Consider the following 24368-nt stretch of genomic DNA (forward strand, 5'->3'; position numbering starts at 1 on the left):
GGGCTAATATGAATCAGGTGAATTGAGTTCTGCTTTTGGAAACTGGGTTAAGAAGGGGTGCACCGTTCCTGGAGGTACTGCAATACCAGGTCAATGCGTGGAGTGGACAGAGCAAGCTCTTTTTCCATCTCCCTGTTCTAAAAATCCATTTAATATATGGTCCCCAGATAGGGGACGTATCAGATATTAAACTGATAAGAACAGATACTACACTTGATCTTAGCCAAAAGGCCGAGAAGCGATAACCAGAATTGGTTTGGGCCTCGAGTGGCACCCTGGCCTATGCCGGACACATCTTAGGGAGAGAGAGCGAGAGGGAGACAAACCCACGCCTACACAAGACATTTTGTCACCCAAGCCAACCCTTGAAAAGGCTGCTTTGCAGAGCAAAAACAAGAAGAATGGTGCGTTTTGCAGCCGCCGCCCACTGCAATGAATCTGAATAACTCCTCCTTTAGGGCGCAAGCAACTCCCCTCCCCCTTGCAGTCTTTCCAATTCACGATACAAAAAGACGGACAGGACAGGTTGCCTGACTTTCCGTCACTGCCACCCTTTGCCATCCTTACCCGTAGAAAGCCCTTTCATCATCTCCAAACCCTAATCTTTTCCCTTTCCTTCCCAGCCCCCAAACCCTGCCCTCTGTACCTTTCTCACCACCCGCTTCCCTTCTCCTGTCATCTCCCTACCACCCGGGAAAAAAAGAGATTGCCCCCTCCTTCCACTAGCCCACCCTCCCACCCAAAGAACAACTTCTTCTGCGCAGCTTGTTTTCTAGGCAGCAGCGCTATTGTGATGTCATCGGGGGGCATTGTGACAAGCCGCCAGTGTTCCGTCTCTTCATGTTGTGCACAGTTCAAACGGAAAATACATCAACAGGCAGACTACAGAAAAGCTTACTATCAAAGGTTAGAGGGGGGCTTTCTCAGAGGGCTTTTTACAGTTTTTCTATTCCCAATTAGCCGTTTAAGTGTACTTATTGAAAGTAGTAATTCTTTCATAGGCCGCCCTTTCTTAGTATTTGACGTTCCTTATATTGCGGTATGAGGCTTCGCAGTAGGTTGCAAACATTCATCACCCATGACTGTCCCCAATTGAGCTCAGAAGCTCAATGTCTATCATGACCTCTCTTTTAGAATGTCCAAGAGCAAGCAAACTATTCCTCCAGGAGAGGGCGCCAACAGACTACTAAAGAGATCATCATTACTCAAAGAAAACCCCAAAAACCAATGCATGATAGGAATAAACAGGTAACTTTCTTTGGAGTGGAAGCGGAGAGATCGCACCAGATGCCAATTCTAGATCTTATCACACCTGTGGTCACTGCAGCAGCAGGTGAATCCACTTTGTCCAAAAGGGATCTATTCCATTCAATTGCAAATGATCTAGATAAGACAGAGAACTGCAGCACGGGGACATAGCCGAGTTGGTCAGGTTGAGTGGTGATGAGTTTGCTATTTGGATGAATAAGGAAAGTCAAAAGTGTGAAAGATAAAAAACAAAAGGAGGAAGTGTGAAAAGTGAATGGGCCAAATTGAGGTGCATATGAAGACGTATGCTTTCTTCCAATTCATTAAATCGGGCTAATATGAATCAGGTGAATTGAGTTCTGCTTTTGGAAACTGGGTTAAGAAGGGGTGCACCGTTCCTGGAGGTACTGCAATACCAGGTCAATGCGTGGAGTGGACAGAGCAAGCTCTTTTTCCATCTCCCTGTTCTAAAAATCCATTTAATATATGGTCCCCAGATAGGGGACGTATCAGATATTAAACTGATAAGAACAGATACTACACTTGATCTTAGCCAAAAGGCCGAGAAGCGATAACCAGAATTGGTTTGGGCCTCGAGTGGCACCCTGGCCTATGCCGGACACATCTTAGGGAGAGAGAGCGAGAGGGAGACAAACCCACGCCTACACAAGACATTTTGTCACCCAAGCTAACCCTTGAAAAGGCTGCTTTGCAGAGCAAAAACAAGAAGAATGGTGCGTTTTGCAGCCGCCGCCCACTGCAATGAATCTGAATAACTCCTCCTTTAGGGCGCAAGCAACTCCCCTCCCCCTTGCAGTCTTTCCAATTCACGATACAAAAAGACGGACAGGACAGGTTGCCTGACTTTCCGTCACTGCCACCCTTTGCCATCCTTACCCGTAGAAAGCCCTTTCATCATCCCCAAACCCTAATCTTTTCCCTTTCCTTCCCAGCCCCCAAACCCTGCCCTCTGTACCTTTCTCACCACCCGCTTCCCTTCTCCTGTCATCCCCCTACCACCCGGGAAAAAAAGAGATTGCCCCCTCCTTCCACTAGCCCACCCTCCCACCCAAAGAACAACTTCTTCTGCGCAGCTTGTTTTCTAGGCAGCAGCGCTATTGTGATGTCATCGGGGGGCATTGTGACAAGCCGCCAGTGTTCCGTCTCTTCATGTTGTGCACAGTTCAAACGGAAAATACATCAACAGGCAGACTACAGAAAAGCTTACTATCAAAGGTTAGAGGGGGGCTTTCTCAGAGGGCTTTTTACAGTTTTTCTATTCCCAATTAGCCGTTTAAGTGTACTTATTGAAAGTAGTAATTCTTTCATAGGCCGCCCTTTCTTAGTATTTGACGTTCCTTATATTGCGGTATGAGGCTTCGCAGTAGGTTGCAAACATTCATCACCCATGACTGTCCCCAATTGAGCTCAGAAGCTCAATGTCTATCATGACCTCTCTTTTAGAATGTCCAAGAGCAAGCAAACTATTCCTCCAGGAGAGGGCGCCAACAGACTACTAAAGAGATCATCATTACTCAAAGAAAACCCCAAAAACCAATGCATGATAGGAATAAACAGGTAACTTTCTTTGGAGTGGAAGCGGAGAGATCGCACCAGATGCCAATTCTAGATCTTATCACACCTGTGGTCACTGCAGCAGCAGGTGAATCCACTTTGTCCAAAAGGGATCTATTCCATTCAATTGCAAATGATCTAGATAAGACAGAGAACTGCAGCACGGGGACATAGCCGAGTTGGTCAGGTTGAGTGGTGATGAGTTTGCTATTTGGATGAATAAAGAAAGTCAAAAGTGTGAAAGATAAAAAACAAAAGGAGGAAGTGTGAAAAGTGAATGGGCCAAATTGAGGTGCATATGAAGACGTATGCTTTCTTCCAATTCATTAAATCGGGCTAATATGAATCAGGTGAATTGAGTTCTGCTTTTGGAAACTGGGTTAAGAAGGGGTGCACCGTTCCTGGAGGTACTGCAATACCAGGTCAATGCGTGGAGTGGACAGAGCAAGCTCTTTTTCCATCTCCCTGTTCTAAAAATCCATTTAATATATGGTCCCCAGATAGGGGACGTATCAGATGTTAAACTGATAAGAACAGATACTACACTTGATCTTAGCCAAAAGGCCGAGAAGCGATAACCAGAATTGGTTTGGGCCTCGAGTGGCACCCTGGCCTATGCCGGACACATCTTAGGGAGAGAGAGCGAGAGGGAGACAAACCCACGCCTACACAAGACATTTTGTCACCCAAGCCAACCCTTGAAAAGGCTGCTTTGCAGAGCAAAAACAAGAAGAATGGTGCGTTTTGCAGCCGCCGCCCACTGCAATGAATCTGAATAACTCCTCCTTTAGGGCGCAAGCAACTCCCCTCCCCCTTGCAGTCTTTCCAATTCACGATACAAAAAGACGGACAGGACAGGTTGCCTGACTTTCCGTCACTGCCACCCTTTGCCATCCTTACCCGTAGAAAGCCCTTTCATCATCCCCAAACCCTAATCTTTTCCCTTTCCTTCCCAGCCCCCAAACCCTGCCCTCTGTACCTTTCTCACCACCCGCTTCCCTTCTCCTGTCATCCCCCTACCACCCGGGAAAAAAAGAGATTGCCCCCTCCTTCCACTAGCCCACCCTCCCACCCAAAGAACAACTTCTTCTGCGCAGCTTGTTTTCTAGGCAGCAGCGCTATTGTGATGTCATCGGGGGGCATTGTGACAAGCCGCCAGTGTTCCGTCTCTTCATGTTGTGCACAGTTCAAACGGAAAATACATCAACAGGCAGACTACAGAAAAGCTTACTATCAAAGGTTAGAGGGGGGCTTTCTCAGAGGGCTTTTTACAGTTTTTCTATTCCCAATTAGCCGTTTAAGTGTACTTATTGAAAGTAGTAATTCTTTCATAGGCCGCCCTTTCTTAGTATTTGACGTTCCTTATATTGCGGTATGAGGCTTCGCAGTAGGTTGCAAACATTCATCACCCATGACTGTCCCCAATTGAGCTCAGAAGCTCAATGTCTATCATGACCTCTCTTTTAGAATGTCCAAGAGCAAGCAAACTATTCCTCCAGGAGAGGGCGCCAACAGACTACTAAAGAGATCATCATTACTCAAAGAAAACCCCAAAAACCAATGCATGATAGGAATAAACAGGTAACTTTCTTTGGAGTGGAAGCGGAGAGATCGCACCAGATGCCAATTCTAGATCTTATCACACCTGTGGTCACTGCAGCAGCAGGTGAATCCACTTTGTCCAAAAGGGATCTATTCCATTCAATTGCAAATGATCTAGATAAGACAGAGAACTGCAGCACGGGGACATAGCCGAGTTGGTCAGGTTGAGTGGTGATGAGTTTGCTATTTGGATGAATAAAGAAAGTCAAAAGTGTGAAAGATAAAAAACAAAAGGAGGAAGTGTGAAAAGTGAATGGGCCAAATTGAGGTGCATATGAAGACGTATGCTTTCTTCCAATTCATTAAATCGGGCTAATATGAATCAGGTGAATTGAGTTCTGCTTTTGGAAACTGGGTTAAGAAGGGGTGCACCGTTCCTGGAGGTACTGCAATACCAGGTCAATGCGTGGAGTGGACAGAGCAAGCTCTTTTTCCATCTCCCTGTTCTAAAAATCCATTTAATATATGGTCCCCAGATAGGGGACGTATCAGATGTTAAACTGATAAGAACAGATACTACACTTGATCTTAGCCAAAAGGCCGAGAAGCGATAACCAGAATTGGTTTGGGCCTCGAGTGGCACCCTGGCCTATGCCGGACACATCTTAGGGAGAGAGAGCGAGAGGGAGACAAACCCACGCCTACACAAGACATTTTGTCACCCAAGCCAACCCTTGAAAAGGCTGCTTTGCAGAGCAAAAACAAGAAGAATGGTGCGTTTTGCAGCCGCCGCCCACTGCAATGAATCTGAATAACTCCTCCTTTAGGGCGCAAGCAACTCCCCTCCCCCTTGCAGTCTTTCCAATTCACGATACAAAAAGACGGACAGGACAGGTTGCCTGACTTTCCGTCACTGCCACCCTTTGCCATCCTTACCCGTAGAAAGCCCTTTCATCATCCCCAAACCCTAATCTTTTCCCTTTCCTTCCCAGCCCCCAAACCCTGCCCTCTGTACCTTTCTCACCACCCGCTTCCCTTCTCCTGTCATCCCCCTACCACCCGGGAAAAAAAGAGATTGCCCCCTCCTTCCACTAGCCCACCCTCCCACCCAAAGAACAACTTCTTCTGCGCAGCTTGTTTTCTAGGCAGCAGCGCTATTGTGATGTCATCGGGGGGCATTGTGACAAGCCGCCAGTGTTCCGTCTCTTCATGTTGTGCACAGTTCAAACGGAAAATACATCAACAGGCAGACTACAGAAAAGCTTACTATCAAAGGTTAGAGGGGGGCTTTCTCAGAGGGCTTTTTACAGTTTTTCTATTCCCAATTAGCCGTTTAAGTGTACTTATTGAAAGTAGTAATTCTTTCATAGGCCGCCCTTTCTTAGTATTTGACGTTCCTTATATTGCGGTATGAGGCTTCGCAGTAGGTTGCAAACATTCATCACCCATGACTGTCCCCAATTGAGCTCAGAAGCTCAATGTCTATCATGACCTCTCTTTTAGAATGTCCAAGAGCAAGCAAACTATTCCTCCAGGAGAGGGCGCCAACAGACTACTAAAGAGATCATCATTACTCAAAGAAAACCCCAAAAACCAATGCATGATAGGAATAAACAGGTAACTTTCTTTGGAGTGGAAGCGGAGAGATCGCACCAGATGCCAATTCTAGATCTTATCACACCTGTGGTCACTGCAGCAGCAGGTGAATCCACTTTGTCCAAAAGGGATCTATTCCATTCAATTGCAAATGATCTAGATAAGACAGAGAACTGCAGCACGGGGACATAGCCGAGTTGGTCAGGTTGAGTGGTGATGAGTTTGCTATTTGGATGAATAAAGAAAGTCAAAAGTGTGAAAGATAAAAAACAAAAGGAGGAAGTGTGAAAAGTGAATGGGCCAAATTGAGGTGCATATGAAGACGTATGCTTTCTTCCAATTCATTAAATCGGGCTAATATGAATCAGGTGAATTGAGTTCTGCTTTTGGAAACTGGGTTAAGAAGGGGTGCACCGTTCCTGGAGGTACTGCAATACCAGGTCAATGCGTGGAGTGGACAGAGCAAGCTCTTTTTCCATCTCCCTGTTCTAAAAATCCATTTAATATATGGTCCCCAGATAGGGGACGTATCAGATATTAAACTGATAAGAACAGATACTACACTTGATCTTAGCCAAAAGGCCGAGAAGCGATAACCAGAATTGGTTTGGGCCTCGAGTGGCACCCTGGCCTATGCCGGACACATCTTAGGGAGAGAGAGCGAGAGGGAGACAAACCCACGCCTACACAAGACATTTTGTCACCCAAGCCAACCCTTGAAAAGGCTGCTTTGCAGAGCAAAAACAAGAAGAATGGTGCGTTTTGCAGCCGCCGCCCACTGCAATGAATCTGAATAACTCCTCCTTTAGGGCGCAAGCAACTCCCCTCCCCCTTGCAGTCTTTCCAATTCACGATACAAAAAGACGGACAGGACAGGTTGCCTGACTTTCCGTCACTGCCACCCTTTGCCATCCTTACCCGTAGAAAGCCCTTTCATCATCCCCAAACCCTAATCTTTTCCCTTTCCTTCCCAGCCCCCAAACCCTGCCCTCTGTACCTTTCTCACCACCCGCTTCCCTTCTCCTGTCATCCCCCTACCACCCGGGAAAAAAAGAGATTGCCCCCTCCTTCCACTAGCCCACCCTCCCACCCAAAGAACAACTTCTTCTGCGCAGCTTGTTTTCTAGGCAGCAGCGCTATTGTGATGTCATCGGGGGGCATTGTGACAAGCCGCCAGTGTTCCGTCTCTTCATGTTGTGCACAGTTCAAACGGAAAATACATCAACAGGCAGACTACAGAAAAGCTTACTATCAAAGGTTAGAGGGGGGCTTTCTCAGAGGGCTTTTTACAGTTTTTCTATTCCCAATTAGCCGTTTAAGTGTACTTATTGAAAGTAGTAATTCTTTCATAGGCCGCCCTTTCTTAGTATTTGACGTTCCTTATATTGCGGTATGAGGCTTCGCAGTAGGTTGCAAACATTCATCACCCATGACTGTCCCCAATTGAGCTCAGAAGCTCAATGTCTATCATGACCTCTCTTTTAGAATGTCCAAGAGCAAGCAAACTATTCCTCCAGGAGAGGGCGCCAACAGACTACTAAAGAGATCATCATTACTCAAAGAAAACCCCAAAAACCAATGCATGATAGGAATAAACAGGTAACTTTCTTTGGAGTGGAAGCGGAGAGATCGCACCAGATGCCAATTCTAGATCTTATCACACCTGTGGTCACTGCAGCAGCAGGTGAATCCACTTTGTCCAAAAGGGATCTATTCCATTCAATTGCAAATGATCTAGATAAGACAGAGAACTGCAGCACGGGGACATAGCCGAGTTGGTCAGGTTGAGTGGTGATGAGTTTGCTATTTGGATGAATAAAGAAAGTCAAAAGTGTGAAAGATAAAAAACAAAAGGAGGAAGTGTGAAAAGTGAATGGGCCAAATTGAGGTGCATATGAAGACGTATGCTTTCTTCCAATTCATTAAATCGGGCTAATATGAATCAGGTGAATTGAGTTCTGCTTTTGGAAACTGGGTTAAGAAGGGGTGCACCGTTCCTGGAGGTACTGCAATACCAGGTCAATGCGTGGAGTGGACAGAGCAAGCTCTTTTTCCATCTCCCTGTTCTAAAAATCCATTTAATATATGGTCCCCAGATAGGGGACGTATCAGATATTAAACTGATAAGAACAGATACTACACTTGATCTTAGCCAAAAGGCCGAGAAGCGATAACCAGAATTGGTTTGGGCCTCGAGTGGCACCCTGGCCTATGCCGGACACATCTTAGGGAGAGAGAGCGAGAGAGGGGGAAAAACCCACGCCTACACAAGACATTTTGTCACCCAAGCCAACCCTTGAAAAGGCTGCTTTGCAGAGCAAAAACAAGAAGAATGGTGCGTTTTGCAGCCGCCGCCCACTGCAATGAATCTGAATAACTCCTCCTTTAGGGCGCAAGCAACTCCCCTCCCCCTTGCAGTCTTTCCAATTCACGATACAAAAAGACGGACAGGACAGGTTGCCTGACTTTCCGTCACTGCCACCCTTTGCCATCCTTACCCGTAGAAAGCCCTTTCATCATCCCCAAACCCTAATCTTTTCCCTTTCCTTCCCAGCCCCCAAACCCTGCCCTCTGTACCTTTCTCACCACCCGCTTCCCTTCTCCTGTCATCCCCCTACCACCCGGGAAAAAAAGAGATTGCCCCCTCCTTCCACTAGCCCACCCTCCCACCCAAAGAACAACTTCTTCTGCGCAGCTTGTTTTCTAGGCAGCAGCGCTATTGTGATGTCATCGGGGGGCATTGTGACAAGCCGCCAGTGTTCCGTCTCTTCATGTTGTGCACAGTTCAAACGGAAAATACATCAACAGGCAGACTACAGAAAAGCTTACTATCAAAGGTTAGAGGGGGGCTTTCTCAGAGGGCTTTTTACAGTTTTTCTATTCCCAATTAGCCGTTTAAGTGTACTTATTGAAAGTAGTAATTCTTTCATAGGCCGCCCTTTCTTAGTATTTGACGTTCCTTATATTGCGGTATGAGGCTTCGCAGTAGGTTGCAAACATTCATCACCCATGACTGTCCCCAATTGAGCTCAGAAGCTCAATGTCTATCATGACCTCTCTTTTAGAATGTCCAAGAGCAAGCAAACTATTCCTCCAGGAGAGGGCGCCAACAGACTACTAAAGAGATCATCATTACTCAAAGAAAACCCCAAAAACCAATGCATGATAGGAATAAACAGGTAACTTTCTTTGGAGTGGAAGCGGAGAGATCGCACCAGATGCCAATTCTAGATCTTATCACACCTGTGGTCACTGCAGCAGCAGGTGAATCCACTTTGTCCAAAAGGGATCTATTCCATTCAATTGCAAATGATCTAGATAAGACAGAGAACTGCAGCACGGGGACATAGCCGAGTTGGTCAGGTTGAGTGGTGATGAGTTTGCTATTTGGATGAATAAAGAAAGTCAAAAGTGTGAAAGATAAAAAACAAAAGGAGGAAGTGTGAAAAGTGAATGGGCCAAATTGAGGTGCATATGAAGACGTATGCTTTCTTCCAATTCATTAAATCGGGCTAATATGAATCAGGTGAATTGAGTTCTGCTTTTGGAAACTGGGTTAAGAAGGGGTGCACCGTTCCTGGAGGTACTGCAATACCAGGTCAATGCGTGGAGTGGACAGAGCAAGCTCTTTTTCCATCTCCCTGTTCTAAAAATCCATTTAATATATGGTCCCCAGATAGGGGACGTATCAGATATTAAACTGATAAGAACAGATACTACACTTGATCTTAGCCAAAAGGCCGAGAAGCGATAACCAGAATTGGTTTGGGCCTCGAGTGGCACCCTGGCCTATGCCGGACACATCTTAGGGAGAGAGAGCGAGAGGGAGACAATCCCACGCCTACACAAGACATTTTGTCACCCAAGCCAACCCTTGAAAAGGCTGCTTTGCAGAGCAAAAACAAGAAGAATGGTGCGTTTTGCAGCCGCCGCCCACTGCAATGAATCTGAATAACTCCTCCTTTAGGGCGCAAGCAACTCCCCTCCCCCTTGCAGTCTTTCCAATTCACGATACAAAAAGACGGACAGGACAGGTTGCCTGACTTTCCGTCACTGCCACCCTTTGCCATCCTTACCCGTAGAAAGCCCTTTCATCATCCCCAAACCCTAATCTTTTCCCTTTCCTTCCCAGCCCCCAAACCCTGCCCTCTGTACCTTTCTCACCACCCGCTTCCCTTCTCCTGTCATCCCCCTACCACCCGGGAAAAAAAGAGATTGCCCCCTCCTTCCACTAGCCCACCCTCCCACCCAAAGAACAACTTCTTCTGCGCAGCTTGTTTTCTAGGCAGCAGCGCTATTGTGATGTCATCGGGGGGCATTGTGACAAGCCGCCAGTGTTCCGTCTCTTCATGTTGTGCACAGTTCAAACGGAAAATACATCAACAGGCAGACTACAGAAAAGCTTACTATCAAAGGTTAGAGGGGGGCTTTCTCAGAGGGCTTTTTACAGTTTTTCTATTCCCAATTAGCCGTTTAAGTGTACTTATTGAAAGTAGTAATTCTTTCATAGGCCGCCCTTTCTTAGTATTTGACGTTCCTTATATTGCGGTATGAGGCTTCGCAGTAGGTTGCAAACATTCATCACCCATGACTGTCCCCAATTGAGCTCAGAAGCTCAATGTCTATCATGACCTCTCTTTTAGAATGTCCAAGAGCAAGCAAACTATTCCTCCAGGAGAGGGCGCCAACAGACTACTAAAGAGATCATCATTACTCAAAGAAAACCCCAAAAACCAATGCATGATAGGAATAAACAGGTAACTTTCTTTGGAGTGGAAGCGGAGAGATCGCACCAGATGCCAATTCTAGATCTTATCACACCTGTGGTCACTGCAGCAGCAGGTGAATCCACTTTGTCCAAAAGGGATCTATTCCATTCAATTGCAAATGATCTAGATAAGACAGAGAACTGCAGCACGGGGACATAGCCGAGTTGGTCAGGTTGAGTGGTGATGAGTTTGCTATTTGGATGAATAAAGAAAGTCAAAAGTGTGAAAGAAAAAAAACAAAAGGAGGAAGTGTGAAAAGTGAATGGGCCAAATTGAGGTGCATATGAAGACGTATGCTTTCTTCCAATTCATTAAATCGGGCTAATATGAATCAGGTGAATTGAGTTCTGCTTTTGGAAACTGGGTTAAGAAGGGGTGCACCGTTCCTGGAGGTACTGCAATACCAGGTCAATGCGTGGAGTGGACAGAGCAAGCTCTTTTTCCATCTCCCTGTTCTAAAAATCCATTTAATATATGGTCCCCAGATAGGGGACGTATCAGATATTAAACTGATAAGAACAGATTTTTTGTATTTTCCATGTCATCATCCATGGCCTGCTGCAGCTGCTGTGCAGGGGCTAATCAATCATATGCTAATCATCTTGTGTGTAGGCTCTGCCACTGAGCATATGTGCTGCCGGAACAGATACTACACTTGATCTTAGCCAAAAGGCCGAGAAGCGATAACCAGAATTGGTTTGGGCCTCGAGTGGCACCCTGGCCTATGCCGGACACATCTTAGGGAGAGAGAGCGAGAGGGAGACAAACCCACGCCTACACAAGACATTTTGTCACCCAAGCCAACCCTTGAAAAGGCTGCTTTGCAGAGCAAAAACAAGAAGAATGGTGCGTTTTGCAGCCGCCGCCCACTGCAATGAATCTGAATAACTCCTCCTTTAGGGCGCAAGCAACTCCCCTCCCCCTTGCAGTCTTTCCAATTCACGATACAAAAAGACGGACAGGACAGGTTGCCTGACTTTCCGTCACTGCCACCCTTTGCCATCCTTACCCGTAGAAAGCCCTTTCATCATCCCCAAACCCTAATCTTTTCCCTTTCCTTCCCAGCCCCCAAACCCTGCCCTCTGTACCTTTCTCACCACCCGCTTCCCTTCTCCTGTCATCCCCCTACCACCCGGGAAAAAAAGAGATTGCCCCCTCCTTCCACTAGCCCACCCTCCCACCCAAAGAACAACTTCTTCTGCGCAGCTTGTTTTCTAGGCAGCAGCGCTATTGTGATGTCATCGGGGGGCATTGTGACAAGCCGCCAGTGTTCCGTCTCTTCATGTTGTGCACAGTTCAAACGGAAAATACATCAACAGGCAGACTACAGAAAAGCTTACTATCAAAGGTTAGAGGGGGGCTTTCTCAGAGGGCTTTTTACAGTTTTTCTATTCCCAATTAGCCGTTTAAGTGTACTTATTGAAAGTAGTAATTCTTTCATAGGCCGCCCTTTCTTAGTATTTGACGTTCCTTATATTGCGGTATGAGGCTTCGCAGTAGGTTGCAAACATTCATCACCCATGACTGTCCCCAATTGAGCTCAGAAGCTCAATGTCTATCATGACCTCTCTTTTAGAATGTCCAAGAGCAAGCAAACTATTCCTCCAGGAGAGGGCGCCAACAGACTACTAAAGAGATCATCATTACTCAAAGAAAACCCCAAAAACCAATGCATGATAGGAATAAACAGGTAACTTTCTTTGGAGTGGAAGCGGAGAGATCGCACCAGATGCCAATTCTAGATCTTATCACACCTGTGGTCACTGCAGCAGCAGGTGAATCCACTTTGTCCAAAAGGGATCTATTCCATTCAATTGCAAATGATCTAGATAAGACAGAGAACTGCAGCACGGGGACATAGCCGAGTTGGTCAGGTTGAGTGGTGATGAGTTTGCTATTTGGATGAATAAAGAAAGTCAAAAGTGTGAAAGATAAAAAACAAAAGGAGGAAGTGTGAAAAGTGAATGGGCCAAATTGAGGTGCATATGAAGACGTATGCTTTCTTCCAATTCATTAAATCGGGCTAATATGAATCAGGTGAATTGAGTTCTGCTTTTGGAAACTGGGTTAAGAAGGGGTGCACCGTTCCTGGAGGTACTGCAATACCAGGTCAATGCGTGGAGTGGACAGAGCAAGCTCTTTTTCCATCTCCCTGTTCTAAAAATCCATTTAATATATGGTCCCCAGATAGGGGACGTATCAGATATTAAACTGATAAGAACAGATACTACACTTGATCTTAGCCAAAAGGCCGAGAAGCGATAACCAGAATTGGTTTGGGCCTCGAGTGGCACCCTGGCCTATGCCGGACACATCTTAGGGAGAGAGAGCGAGAGGGAGACAAACCCACGCCTACACAAGACATTTTGTCACCCAAGCCAACCCTTGAAAAGGCTGCTTTGCAGAGCAAAAACAAGAAGAATGGTGCGTTTTGCAGCCGCCGCCCACTGCAATGAATCTGAATAACTCCTCCTTTAGGGCGCAAGCAACTCCCCTCCCCCTTGCAGTCTTTCCAATTCACGATACAAAAAGACGGACAGGACAGGTTGCCTGACTTTCCGTCACTGCCACCCTTTGCCATCCTTACCCGTAGAAAGCCCTTTCATCATCCCCAAACCCTAATCTTTTCCCTTTCCTTCCCAGCCCCCAAACCCTGCCCTCTGTACCTTTCTCACCACCCGCTTCCCTTCTCCTGTCATCCCCCTACCACCCGGGAAAAAAAGAGATTGCCCCCTCCTTCCACTAGCCCACCCTCCCACCCAAAGAACAACTTCTTCTGCGCAGCTTGTTTTCTAGGCAGCAGCGCTATTGTGATGTCATCGGGGGGCATTGTGACAAGCCGCCAGTGTTCCGTCTCTTCATGTTGTGCACAGTTCAAACGGAAAATACATCAACAGGCAGACTACAGAAAAGCTTACTATCAAAGGTTAGAGGGGGGCTTTCTCAGAGGGCTTTTTACAGTTTTTCTATTCCCAATTAGCCGTTTAAGTGTACTTATTGAAAGTAGTAATTCTTTCATAGGCCGCCCTTTCTTAGTATTTGACGTTCCTTATATTGCGGTATGAGGCTTCGCAGTAGGTTGCAAACATTCATCACCCATGACTGTCCCCAATTGAGCTCAGAAGCTCAATGTCTATCATGACCTCTCTTTTAGAATGTCCAAGAGCAAGCAAACTATTCCTCCAGGAGAGGGCGCCAACAGACTACTAAAGAGATCATCATTACTCAAAGAAAACCCCAAAAACCAATGCATGATAGGAATAAACAGGTAACTTTCTTTGGAGTGGAAGCGGAGAGATCGCACCAGATGCCAATTCTAGATCTTATCACACCTGTGGTCACTGCAGCAGCAGGTGAATCCACTTTGTCCAAAAGGGATCTATTCCATTCAATTGCAAATGATCTAGATAAGACAGAGAACTGCAGCACGGGGACATAGCCGAGTTGGTCAGGTTGAGTGGTGATGAGTTTGCTATTTGGATGAATAAAGAAAGTCAAAAGTGTGAAAGATAAAAAACAAAAGGAGGAAGTGTGAAAAGTGAATGGGCCAAATTGAGGTGCATATGAAGACGTATGCTTTCTTCCAATTCATTAAATCGGGCTAATATGAATCAGGTGAATTGAGTTCTGCTTTTGGAAACTGGGTTAAGAAGGGGTGCACCGTTCCTGGAGGTACTGCAATACCAGGTCAATGCGTGGAGTGGACAGAGCAAGCTCTTTTTCCATCTCCCTGTTCTAAAAATCCATTTAATATATGGTCCCCAGATAGGGGACGTATCAGATATTAAACTGATAAGAACAGATACTACACTTGATCTTAGCCAAAAGGCCGAGAAGCGATAACCAGAATTGGTTTGGGCCTCGAGTGGCACCCTGGCCTATGCCGGACACATCTTAGGGAGAGAGAGCGAGAGGGAGACAAACCCACGCCTACACAAGACATTTTGTCACCCAAGCCAACCCTTGAAAAGGCTGCTTTGCAGAGCAAAAACAAGAAGAATGGTGCGTTTTGCAGCCGCCGCCCACTGCAATGAATCTGAATAACTCCTCCTTTAGGGCGCAAGCAACTCCCCTCCCCCTTGCAGTCTTTCCAATTCACGATACAAAAAGACGGACAGGACAGGTTGCCTGACTTTCCGTCACTGCCACCCTTTGCCATCCTTACCCGTAGAAAGCCCTTTCATCATCCCCAAACCCTAATCTTTTCCCTTTCCTTCCCAGCCCCCAAACCCTGCCCTCTGTACCTTTCTCACCACCCGCTTCCCTTCTCCTGTCATCCCCCTACCACCCGGGAAAAAAAGAGATTGCCCCCTCCTTCCACTAGCCCACCCTCCCACCCAAAGAACAACTTCTTCTGCGCAGCTTGTTTTCTAGGCAGCAGCGCTATTGTGATGTCATCGGGGGGCATTGTGACAAGCCGCCAGTGTTCCGTCTCTTCATGTTGTGCACAGTTCAAACGGAAAATACATCAACAGGCAGACTACAGAAAAGCTTACTATCAAAGGTTAGAGGGGGGCTTTCTCAGAGGGCTTTTTACAGTTTTTCTATTCCCAATTAGCCGTTTAAGTGTACTTATTGAAAGTAGTAATTCTTTCATAGGCCGCCCTTTCTTAGTATTTGACGTTCCTTATATTGCGGTATGAGGCTTCGCAGTAGGTTGCAAACATTCATCACCCATGACTGTCCCCAATTGAGCTCAGAAGCTCAATGTCTATCATGACCTCTCTTTTAGAATGTCCAAGAGCAAGCAAACTATTCCTCCAGGAGAGGGCGCCAACAGACTACTAAAGAGATCATCATTACTCAAAGAAAACCCCAAAAACCAATGCATGATAGGAATAAACAGGTAACTTTCTTTGGAGTGGAAGCGGAGAGATCGCACCAGATGCCAATTCTAGATCTTATCACACCTGTGGTCACTGCAGCAGCAGGTGAATCCACTTTGTCCAAAAGGGATCTATTCCATTCAATTGCAAATGATCTAGATAAGACAGAGAACTGCAGCACGGGGACATAGCCGAGTTGGTCAGGTTGAGTGGTGATGAGTTTGCTATTTGGATGAATAAAGAAAGTCAAAAGTGTGAAAGATAAAAAACAAAAGGAGGAAGTGTGAAAAGTGAATGGGCCAAATTGAGGTGCATATGAAGACGTATGCTTTCTTCCAATTCATTAAATCGGGCTAATATGAATCAGGTGAATTGAGTTCTGCTTTTGGAAACTGGGTTAAGAAGGGGTGCACCGTTCCTGGAGGTACTGCAATACCAGGTCAATGCGTGGAGTGGACAGAGCAAGCTCTTTTTCCATCTCCCTGTTCTAAAAATCCATTTAATATATGGTCCCCAGATAGGGGACGTATCAGATATTAAACTGATAAGAACAGATACTACACTTGATCTTAGCCAAAAGGCCGAGAAGCGATAACCAGAATTGGTTTGGGCCTCGAGTGGCACCCTGGCCTATGCCGGACACATCTTAGGGAGAGAGAGCGAGAGGGAGACAAACCCACGCCTACACAAGACATTTTGTCACCCAAGCCAACCCTTGAAAAGGCTGCTTTGCAGAGCAAAAACAAGAAGAATGGTGCGTTTTGCAGCCGCCGCCCACTGCAATGAATCTGAATAACTCCTCCTTTAGGGCGCAAGCAACTCCCCTCCCCCTTGCAGTCTTTCCAATTCACGATACAAAAAGACGGACAGGACAGGTTGCCTGACTTTCCGTCACTGCCACCCTTTGCCATCCTTACCCGTAGAAAGCCCTTTCATCATCCCCAAACCCTAATCTTTTCCCTTTCCTTCCCAGCCCCCAAACCCTGCCCTCTGTACCTTTCTCACCACCCGCTTCCCTTCTCCTGTCATCCCCCTACCACCCGGGAAAAAAAGAGATTGCCCCCTCCTTCCACTAGCCCACCCTCCCACCCAAAGAACAACTTCTTCTGCGCAGCTTGTTTTCTAGGCAGCAGCGCTATTGTGATGTCATCGGGGGGCATTGTGACAAGCCGCCAGTGTTCCGTCTCTTCATGTTGTGCACAGTTCAAACGGAAAATACATCAACAGGCAGACTACAGAAAAGCTTACTATCAAAGGTTAGAGGGGGGCTTTCTCAGAGGGCTTTTTACAGTTTTTCTATTCCCAATTAGCCGTTTAAGTGTACTTATTGAAAGTAGTAATTCTTTCATAGGCCGCCCTTTCTTAGTATTTGACGTTCCTTATATTGCGGTATGAGGCTTCGCAGTAGGTTGCAAACATTCATCACCCATGACTGTCCCCAATTGAGCTCAGAAGCTCAATGTCTATCATGACCTCTCTTTTAGAATGTCCAAGAGCAAGCAAACTATTCCTCCAGGAGAGGGCGCCAACAGACTACTAAAGAGATCATCATTACTCAAAGAAAACCCCAAAAACCAATGCATGATAGGAATAAACAGGTAACTTTCTTTGGAGTGGAAGCGGAGAGATCGCACCAGATGCCAATTCTAGATCTTATCACACCTGTGGTCACTGCAGCAGCAGGTGAATCCACTTTGTCCAAAAGGGATCTATCCCATTCAATTGCAAATGATCTAGATAAGACAGAGAACTGCAGCACGGGGACATAGCCGAGTTGGTCAGGTTGAGTGGTGATGAGTTTGCTATTTGGATGAATAAAGAAAGTCAAAAGTGTGAAAGATAAAAAACAAAAGGAGGAAGTGTGAAAAGTGAATGGGCCAAATTGAGGTGCATATGAAGACGTATGCTTTCTTCCAATTCATTAAATCGGGCTAATATGAATCAGGTGAATTGAGTTCTGCTTTTGGAAACTGGGTTAAGAAGGGGTGCACCGTTCCTGGAGGTACTGCAATACCAGGTCAATGCGTGGAGTGGACAGAGCAAGCTCTTTTTCCATCTCCCTGTTCTAAAAATCCATTTAATATATGGTCCCCAGATAGGGGACGTATCAGATATTAAACTGATAAGAACAGATACTACACTTGATCTTAGCCAAAAGGCCGAGAAGCGATAACCAGAATTGGTTTGGGCCTCGAGTGGCACCCTGGCCTATGCCGGACACATCTTAGGGAGAGAGAGCGAGAGGGAGACAAACCCACGCCTACACAAGACATTTTGTCACCCAAGCCAACCCTTGAAAAGGCTGCTTTGCAGAGCAAAAACAAGAAGAATGGTGCGTTTTGCAGCCGCCGCCCACTGCAATGAATCTGAATAACTCCTCCTTTAGGGCGCAAGCAACTCCCCTCCCCCTTGCAGTCTTTCCAATTCACGATACAAAAAGACGGACAGGACAGGTTGCCTGACTTTCCGTCACTGCCACCCTTTGCCATCCTTACCCGTAGAAAGCCCTTTCATCATCCCCAAACCCTAATCTTTTCCCTTTCCTTCCCAGCCCCCAAACCCTGCCCTCTGTACCTTTCTCACCACCCGCTTCCCTTCTCCTGTCATCCCCCTACCACCCGGGAAAAAAAGAGATTGCCCCCTCCTTCCACTAGCCCACCCTCCCACCCAAAGAACAACTTCTTCTGCGCAGCTTGTTTTCTAGGCAGCAGCGCTATTGTGATGTCATCGGGGGGCATTGTGACAAGCCGCCAGTGTTCCGTCTCTTCATGTTGTGCACAGTTCAAACGGAAAATACATCAACAGGCAGACTACAGAAAAGCTTACTATCAAAGGTTAGAGGGGGGCTTTCTCAGAGGGCTTTTTACAGTTTTTCTATTCCCAATTAGCCGTTTAAGTGTACTTATTGAAAGTAGTAATTCTTTCATAGGCCGCCCTTTCTTAGTATTTGACGTTCCTTATATTGCGGTATGAGGCTTCGCAGTAGGTTGCAAACATTCATCACCCATGACTGTCCCCAATTGAGCTCAGAAGCTCAATGTCTATCATGACCTCTCTTTTAGAATGTCCAAGAGCAAGCAAACTATTCCTCCAGGAGAGGGCGCCAACAGACTACTAAAGAGATCATCATTACTCAAAGAAAACCCCAAAAACCAATGCATGATAGGAATAAACAGGTAACTTTCTTTGGAGTGGAAGCGGAGAGATCGCACCAGATGCCAATTCTAGATCTTATCACACCTGTGGTCACTGCAGCAGCAGGTGAATCCACTTTGTCCAAAAGGGATCTATTCCATTCAATTGCAAATGATCTAGATAAGACAGAGAACTGCAGCACGGGGACATAGCCGAGTTGGTCAGGTTGAGTGGTGATGAGTTTGCTATTTGGATGAATAAAGAAAGTCAAAAGTGTGAAAGATAAAAAACAAAAGGAGGAAGTGTGAAAAGTGAATGGGCCAAATTGAGGTGCATATGAAGACGTATGCTTTCTTCCAATTCATTAAATCGGGCTAATATGAATCAGGTGAATTGAGTTCTGCTTTTGGAAACTGGGTTAAGAAGGGGTGCACCGTTCCTGGAGGTACTGCAATACCAGGTCAATGCGTGGAGTGGACAGAGCAAGCTCTTTTTCCATCTCCCTGTTCTAAAAATCCATTTAATATATGGTCCCCAGATAGGGGACGTATCAGATATTAAACTGATAAGAACAGATACTACACTTGATCTTAGCCAAAAGGCCGAGAAGCGATAACCAGAATTGGTTTGGGCCTCGAGTGGCACCCTGGCCTATGCCGGACACATCTTAGGGAGAGAGAGCGAGAGGGAGACAAACCCACGCCTACACAAGACATTTTGTCACCCAAGCCAACCCTTGAAAAGGCTGCTTTGCAGAGCAAAAACAAGAAGAATGGTGCGTTTTGCAGCCGCCGCCCACTGCAATGAATCTGAATAACTCCTCCTTTAGGGCGCAAGCAACTCCCCTCCCCCTTGCAGTCTTTCCAATTCACGATACAAAAAGACGGACAGGACAGGTTGCCTGACTTTCCGTCACTGCCACCCTTTGCCATCCTTACCCGTAGAAAGCCCTTTCATCATCCCCAAACCCTAATCTTTTCCCTTTCCTTCCCAGCCCCCAAACCCTGCCCTCTGTACCTTTCTCACCACCCGCTTCCCTTCTCCTGTCATCCCCCTACCACCCGGGAAAAAAAGAGATTGCCCCCTCCTTCCACTAGCCCACCCTCCCACCCAAAGAACAACTTCTTCTGCGCAGCTTGTTTTCTAGGCAGCAGCGCTATTGTGATGTCATCGGGGGGCATTGTGACAAGCCGCCAGTGTTCCGTCTCTTCATGTTGTGCACAGTTCAAACGGAAAATACATCAACAGGCAGACTACAGAAAAGCTTACTATCAAAGGTTAGAGGGGGGCTTTCTCAGAGGGCTTTTTACAGTTTTTCTATTCCCAATTAGCCGTTTAAGTGTACTTATTGAAAGTAGTAATTCTTTCATAGGCCGCCCTTTCTTAGTATTTGACGTTCCTTATATTGCGGTATGAGGCTTCGCAGTAGGTTGCAAACATTCATCACCCATGACTGTCCCCAATTGAGCTCAGAAGCTCAATGTCTATCATGACCTCTCTTTTAGAATGTCCAAGAGCAAGCAAACTATTCCTCCAGGAGAGGGCGCCAACAGACTACTAAAGAGATCATCATTACTCAAAGAAAACCCCAAAAACCAATGCATGATAGGAATAAACAGGTAACTTTCTTTGGAGTGGAAGCGGAGAGATCGCACCAGATGCCAATTCTAGATCTTATCACACCTGTGGTCACTGCAGCAGCAGGTGAATCCACTTTGTCCAAAAGGGATCTATTCCATTCAATTGCAAATGATCTAGATAAGACAGAGAACTGCAGCACGGGGACATAGCCGAGTTGGTCAGGTTGAGTGGTGATGAGTTTGCTATTTGGATGAATAAAGAAAGTCAAAAGTGTGAAAGATAAAAAACAAAAGGAGGAAGTGTGAAAAGTGAATGGGCCAAATTGAGGTGCATATGAAGACGTATGCTTTCTTCCAATTCATTAAATCGGGCTAATATGAATCAGGTGAATTGAGTTCTGCTTTTGGAAACTGGGTTAAGAAGGGGTGCACCGTTCCTGGAGGTACTGCAATACCAGGTCAATGCGTGGAGTGGACAGAGCAAGCTCTTTTTCCATCTCCCTGTTCTAAAAATCCATTTAATATATGGTCCCCAGATAGGGGACGTATCAGATATTAAACTGATAAGAACAGATACTACACTTGATCTTAGCCAAAAGGCCGAGAAGCGATAACCAGAATTGGTTTGGGCCTCGAGTGGCACCCTGGCCTATGCCGGACACATCTTAGGGAGAGAGAGCGAGAGGGAGACAAACCCACGCCTACACAAGACATTTTGTCACCCAAGCCAACCCTTGAAAAGGCTGCTTTGCAGAGCAAAAACAAGAAGAATGGTGCGTTTTGCAGCCGCCGCCCACTGCAATGAATCTGAATAACTCCTCCTTTAGGGCGCAAGCAACTCCCCTCCCCCTTGCAGTCTTTCCAATTCACGATACAAAAAGACGGACAGGACAGGTTGCCTGACTTTCCGTCACTGCCACCCTTTGCCATCCTTACCCGTAGAAAGCCCTTTCATCATCCCCAAACCCTAATCTTTTCCCTTTCCTTCCCAGCCCCCAAACCCTGCCCTCTGTACCTTTCTCACCACCCGCTTCCCTTCTCCTGTCATCCCCCTACCACCCGGGAAAAAAAGAGATTGCCCCCTCCTTCCACTAGCCCACCCTCCCACCCAAAGAACAACTTCTTCTGCGCAGCTTGTTTTCTAGGCAGCAGCGCTATTGTGATGTCATCGGGGGGCATTGTGACAAGCCGCCAGTGTTCCGTCTCTTCATGTTGTGCACAGTTCAAACGGAAAATACATCAACAGGCAGACTACAGAAAAGCTTACTATCAAAGGTTAGAGGGGGGCTTTCTCAGAGGGCTTTTTACAGTTTTTCTATTCCCAATTAGCCGTTTAAGTGTACTTATTGAAAGTAGTAATTCTTTCATAGGCCGCCCTTTCTTAGTATTTGACGTTCCTTATATTGCGGTATGAGGCTTCGCAGTAGGTTGCAAACATTCATCACCCATGACTGTCCCCAATTGAGCTCAGAAGCTCAATGTCTATCATGACCTCTCTTTTAGAATGTCCAAGAGCAAGCAAACTATTCCTCCAGGAGAGGGCGCCAACAGACTACTAAAGAGATCATCATTACTCAAAGAAAACCCCAAAAACCAATGCATGATAGGAATAAACAGGTAACTTTCTTTGGAGTGGAAGCGGAGAGATCGCACCAGATGCCAATTCTAGATCTTATCACACCTGTGGTCACTGCAGCAGCAGGTGAATCCACTTTGTCCAAAAGGGATCTATTCCATTCAATTGCAAATGATCTAGATAAGACAGAGAACTGCAGCACGGGGACATAGCCGAGTTGGTCAGGTTGAGTGGTGATGAGTTTGCTATTTGGATGAATAAAGAAAGTCAAAAGTGTGAAAGATAAAAAACAAAAGGAGGAAGTGTGAAAAGTGAATGGGCCAAATTGAGGTGCATATGAAGACGTATGCTTTCTTCCAATTCATTAAATCGGGCTAATATGAATCAGGTGAATTGAGTTCTGCTTTTGGAAACTGGGTTAAGAAGGGGTGCACCGTTCCTGGAGGTACTGCAATACCAGGTCAATGCGTGGAGTGGACAGAGCAAGCTCTTTTTCCATCTCCCTGTTCTAAAAATCCATTTAATATATGGTCCCCAGATAGGGGACGTATCAGATATTAAACTGATAAGAACAGATACTACACTTGATCTTAGCCAAAAGGCCGAGAAGCGATAACCAGAATTGGTTTGGGCCTCGAGTGGCACCCTGGCCTATGCCGGACACATCTTAGGGAGAGAGAGCGAGAGGGAGACAAACCCACGCCTACACAAGACATTTTGTCACCCAAGCCAACCCTTGAAAAGGCTGCTTTGCAGAGCAAAAACAAGAAGAATGGTGCGTTTTGCAGCCGCCGCCCACTGCAATGAATCTGAATAACTCCTCCTTTAGGGCGCAAGCAACTCCCCTCCCCCTTGCAGTCTTTCCAATTCACGATACAAAAAGACGGACAGGACAGGTTGCCTGACTTTCCGTCACTGCCACCCTTTGCCATCCTTACCCGTAGAAAGCCCTTTCATCATCCCCAAACCCTAATCTTTTCCCTTTCCTTCCCAGCCCCCAAACCCTGCCCTCTGTACCTTTCTCACCACCCGCTTCCCTTCTCCTGTCATCCCCCTACCACCCGGGAAAAAAAGAGATTGCCCCCTCCTTCCACTAGCCCACCCTCCCACCCAAAGAACAACTTCTTCTGCGCAGCTTGTTTTCTAGGCAGCAGCGCTATTGTGATGTCATCGGGGGGCATTGTGACAAGCCGCCAGTGTTCCGTCTCTTCATGTTGTGCACAGTTCAAACGGAAAATACATCAACAGGCAGACTACAGAAAAGCTTACTATCAAAGGTTAGAGGGGGGCTTTCTCAGAGGGCTTTTTACAGTTTTTCTATTCCCAATTAGCCGTTTAAGTGTACTTATTGAAAGTAGTAATTCTTTCATAGGCCGCCCTTTCTTAGTATTTGACGTTCCTTATATTGCGGTATGAGGCTTCGCAGTAGGTTGCAAACATTCATCACCCATGACTGTCCCCAATTGAGCTCAGAAGCTCAATGTCTATCATGACCTCTCTTTTAGAATGTCCAAGAGCAAGCAAACTATTCCTCCAGGAGAGGGCGCCAACAGACTACTAAAGAGATCATCATTACTCAAAGAAAACCCCAAAAACCAATGCATGATAGGAATAAACAGGTAACTTTCTTTGGAGTGGAAGCGGAGAGATCGCACCAGATGCCAATTCTAGATCTTATCACACCTGTGGTCACTGCAGCAGCAGGTGAATCCACTTTGTCCAAAAGGGATCTATTCCATTCAATTGCAAATGATCTAGATAAGACAGAGAACTGCAGCACGGGGACATAGCCGAGTTGGTCAGGTTGAGTGGTGATGAGTTTGCTATTTGGATGAATAAAGAAAGTCAAAAGTGTGAAAGATAAAAAACAAAAGGAGGAAGTGTGAAAAGTGAATGGGCCAAATTGAGGTGCATATGAAGACGTATGCTTTCTTCCAATTCATTAAATCGGGCTAATATGAATCAGGTGAATTGAGTTCTGCTTTTGGAAACTGGGTTAAGAAGGGGTGCACCGTTCCTGGAGGTACTGCAATACCAGGTCAATGCGTGGAGTGGACAGAGCAAGCTCTTTTTCCATCTCCCTGTTCTAAAAATCCATTTAATATATGGTCCCCAGATAGGGGACGTATCAGATATTAAACTGATAAGAACAGATACTACACTTGATCTTAGCCAAAAGGCCGAGAAGCGATAACCAGAATTGGTTTGGGCCTCGAGTGGCACCCTGGCCTATGCCGGACACATCTTAGGGAGAGAGAGCGAGAGGGAGACAAACCCACGCCTACACAAGACATTTTGTCACCCAAGCCAACCCTTGAAAAGGCTGCTTTGCAGAGCAAAAACAAGAAGAATGGTGCGTTTTGCAGCCGCCGCCCACTGCAATGAATCTGAATAACTCCTCCTTTAGGGCGCAAGCAACTCCCCTCCCCCTTGCAGTCTTTCCAATTCACGATACAAAAAGACGGACAGGACAGGTTGCCTGACTTTCCGTCACTGCCACCCTTTGCCATCCTTACCCGTA

General features: G+C 46.3%; 15 non-coding genes and 2 pseudogenes across 15 annotated transcripts; all 17 read right to left on the reverse strand.

The window, feature by feature from the left end:
• Positions 1–52: 52 nt before the first annotated feature.
• On the reverse strand, positions 53–243 carry LOC142265355 (U2 spliceosomal RNA). The gene has a single exon (XR_012731689.1). It is a non-coding gene; the product is annotated as a U2 spliceosomal RNA (small nuclear RNA).
• Positions 244–1630: 1387 nt separating this feature from the next.
• LOC142265356 (U2 spliceosomal RNA) lies at positions 1631–1821 on the reverse strand. The gene has a single exon (XR_012731690.1). It is a non-coding gene; the product is annotated as a U2 spliceosomal RNA (small nuclear RNA).
• A 1387-nt stretch (positions 1822–3208) lies between these two features.
• On the reverse strand, positions 3209–3399 carry LOC142265388 (U2 spliceosomal RNA). The gene has a single exon (XR_012731719.1). It is a non-coding gene; the product is annotated as a U2 spliceosomal RNA (small nuclear RNA).
• A 1387-nt stretch (positions 3400–4786) lies between these two features.
• LOC142265389 (U2 spliceosomal RNA) lies at positions 4787–4977 on the reverse strand. Its single transcript, XR_012731720.1, has one exon. It is a non-coding gene; the product is annotated as a U2 spliceosomal RNA (small nuclear RNA).
• A 1387-nt stretch (positions 4978–6364) lies between these two features.
• Positions 6365–6555, reverse strand: LOC142265357 (U2 spliceosomal RNA). The gene has a single exon (XR_012731691.1). It is a non-coding gene; the product is annotated as a U2 spliceosomal RNA (small nuclear RNA).
• Positions 6556–7942: 1387 nt separating this feature from the next.
• LOC142265358 (U2 spliceosomal RNA) lies at positions 7943–8133 on the reverse strand. Its single transcript, XR_012731692.1, has one exon. It is a non-coding gene; the product is annotated as a U2 spliceosomal RNA (small nuclear RNA).
• Positions 8134–9522: 1389 nt separating this feature from the next.
• Positions 9523–9713, reverse strand: LOC142265360 (U2 spliceosomal RNA). Its single transcript, XR_012731694.1, has one exon. It is a non-coding gene; the product is annotated as a U2 spliceosomal RNA (small nuclear RNA).
• A 1387-nt stretch (positions 9714–11100) lies between these two features.
• LOC142265398 (U2 spliceosomal RNA) lies at positions 11101–11275 on the reverse strand (annotated as a pseudogene).
• Positions 11276–11303: 28 nt separating this feature from the next.
• LOC142265400 (U2 spliceosomal RNA) lies at positions 11304–11415 on the reverse strand (annotated as a pseudogene).
• A 1387-nt stretch (positions 11416–12802) lies between these two features.
• LOC142265362 (U2 spliceosomal RNA) lies at positions 12803–12993 on the reverse strand. The gene has a single exon (XR_012731695.1). It is a non-coding gene; the product is annotated as a U2 spliceosomal RNA (small nuclear RNA).
• Positions 12994–14380: 1387 nt separating this feature from the next.
• On the reverse strand, positions 14381–14571 carry LOC142265363 (U2 spliceosomal RNA). Its single transcript, XR_012731696.1, has one exon. It is a non-coding gene; the product is annotated as a U2 spliceosomal RNA (small nuclear RNA).
• A 1387-nt stretch (positions 14572–15958) lies between these two features.
• On the reverse strand, positions 15959–16149 carry LOC142265364 (U2 spliceosomal RNA). The gene has a single exon (XR_012731697.1). It is a non-coding gene; the product is annotated as a U2 spliceosomal RNA (small nuclear RNA).
• Positions 16150–17536: 1387 nt separating this feature from the next.
• On the reverse strand, positions 17537–17727 carry LOC142265365 (U2 spliceosomal RNA). The gene has a single exon (XR_012731698.1). It is a non-coding gene; the product is annotated as a U2 spliceosomal RNA (small nuclear RNA).
• Positions 17728–19114: 1387 nt separating this feature from the next.
• LOC142265366 (U2 spliceosomal RNA) lies at positions 19115–19305 on the reverse strand. The gene has a single exon (XR_012731699.1). It is a non-coding gene; the product is annotated as a U2 spliceosomal RNA (small nuclear RNA).
• Positions 19306–20692: 1387 nt separating this feature from the next.
• LOC142265367 (U2 spliceosomal RNA) lies at positions 20693–20883 on the reverse strand. The gene has a single exon (XR_012731700.1). It is a non-coding gene; the product is annotated as a U2 spliceosomal RNA (small nuclear RNA).
• Positions 20884–22270: 1387 nt separating this feature from the next.
• Positions 22271–22461, reverse strand: LOC142265368 (U2 spliceosomal RNA). Its single transcript, XR_012731701.1, has one exon. It is a non-coding gene; the product is annotated as a U2 spliceosomal RNA (small nuclear RNA).
• Positions 22462–23848: 1387 nt separating this feature from the next.
• LOC142265369 (U2 spliceosomal RNA) lies at positions 23849–24039 on the reverse strand. Its single transcript, XR_012731702.1, has one exon. It is a non-coding gene; the product is annotated as a U2 spliceosomal RNA (small nuclear RNA).
• Between the last annotated feature and the right edge of the window lie 329 nt (positions 24040–24368).

This window comes from Anomaloglossus baeobatrachus, unplaced genomic scaffold (assembly GCF_048569485.1).
Source record: "Anomaloglossus baeobatrachus isolate aAnoBae1 unplaced genomic scaffold, aAnoBae1.hap1 Scaffold_2740, whole genome shotgun sequence".
NCBI lineage: Eukaryota > Metazoa > Chordata > Amphibia > Anura > Aromobatidae > Anomaloglossus > Anomaloglossus baeobatrachus.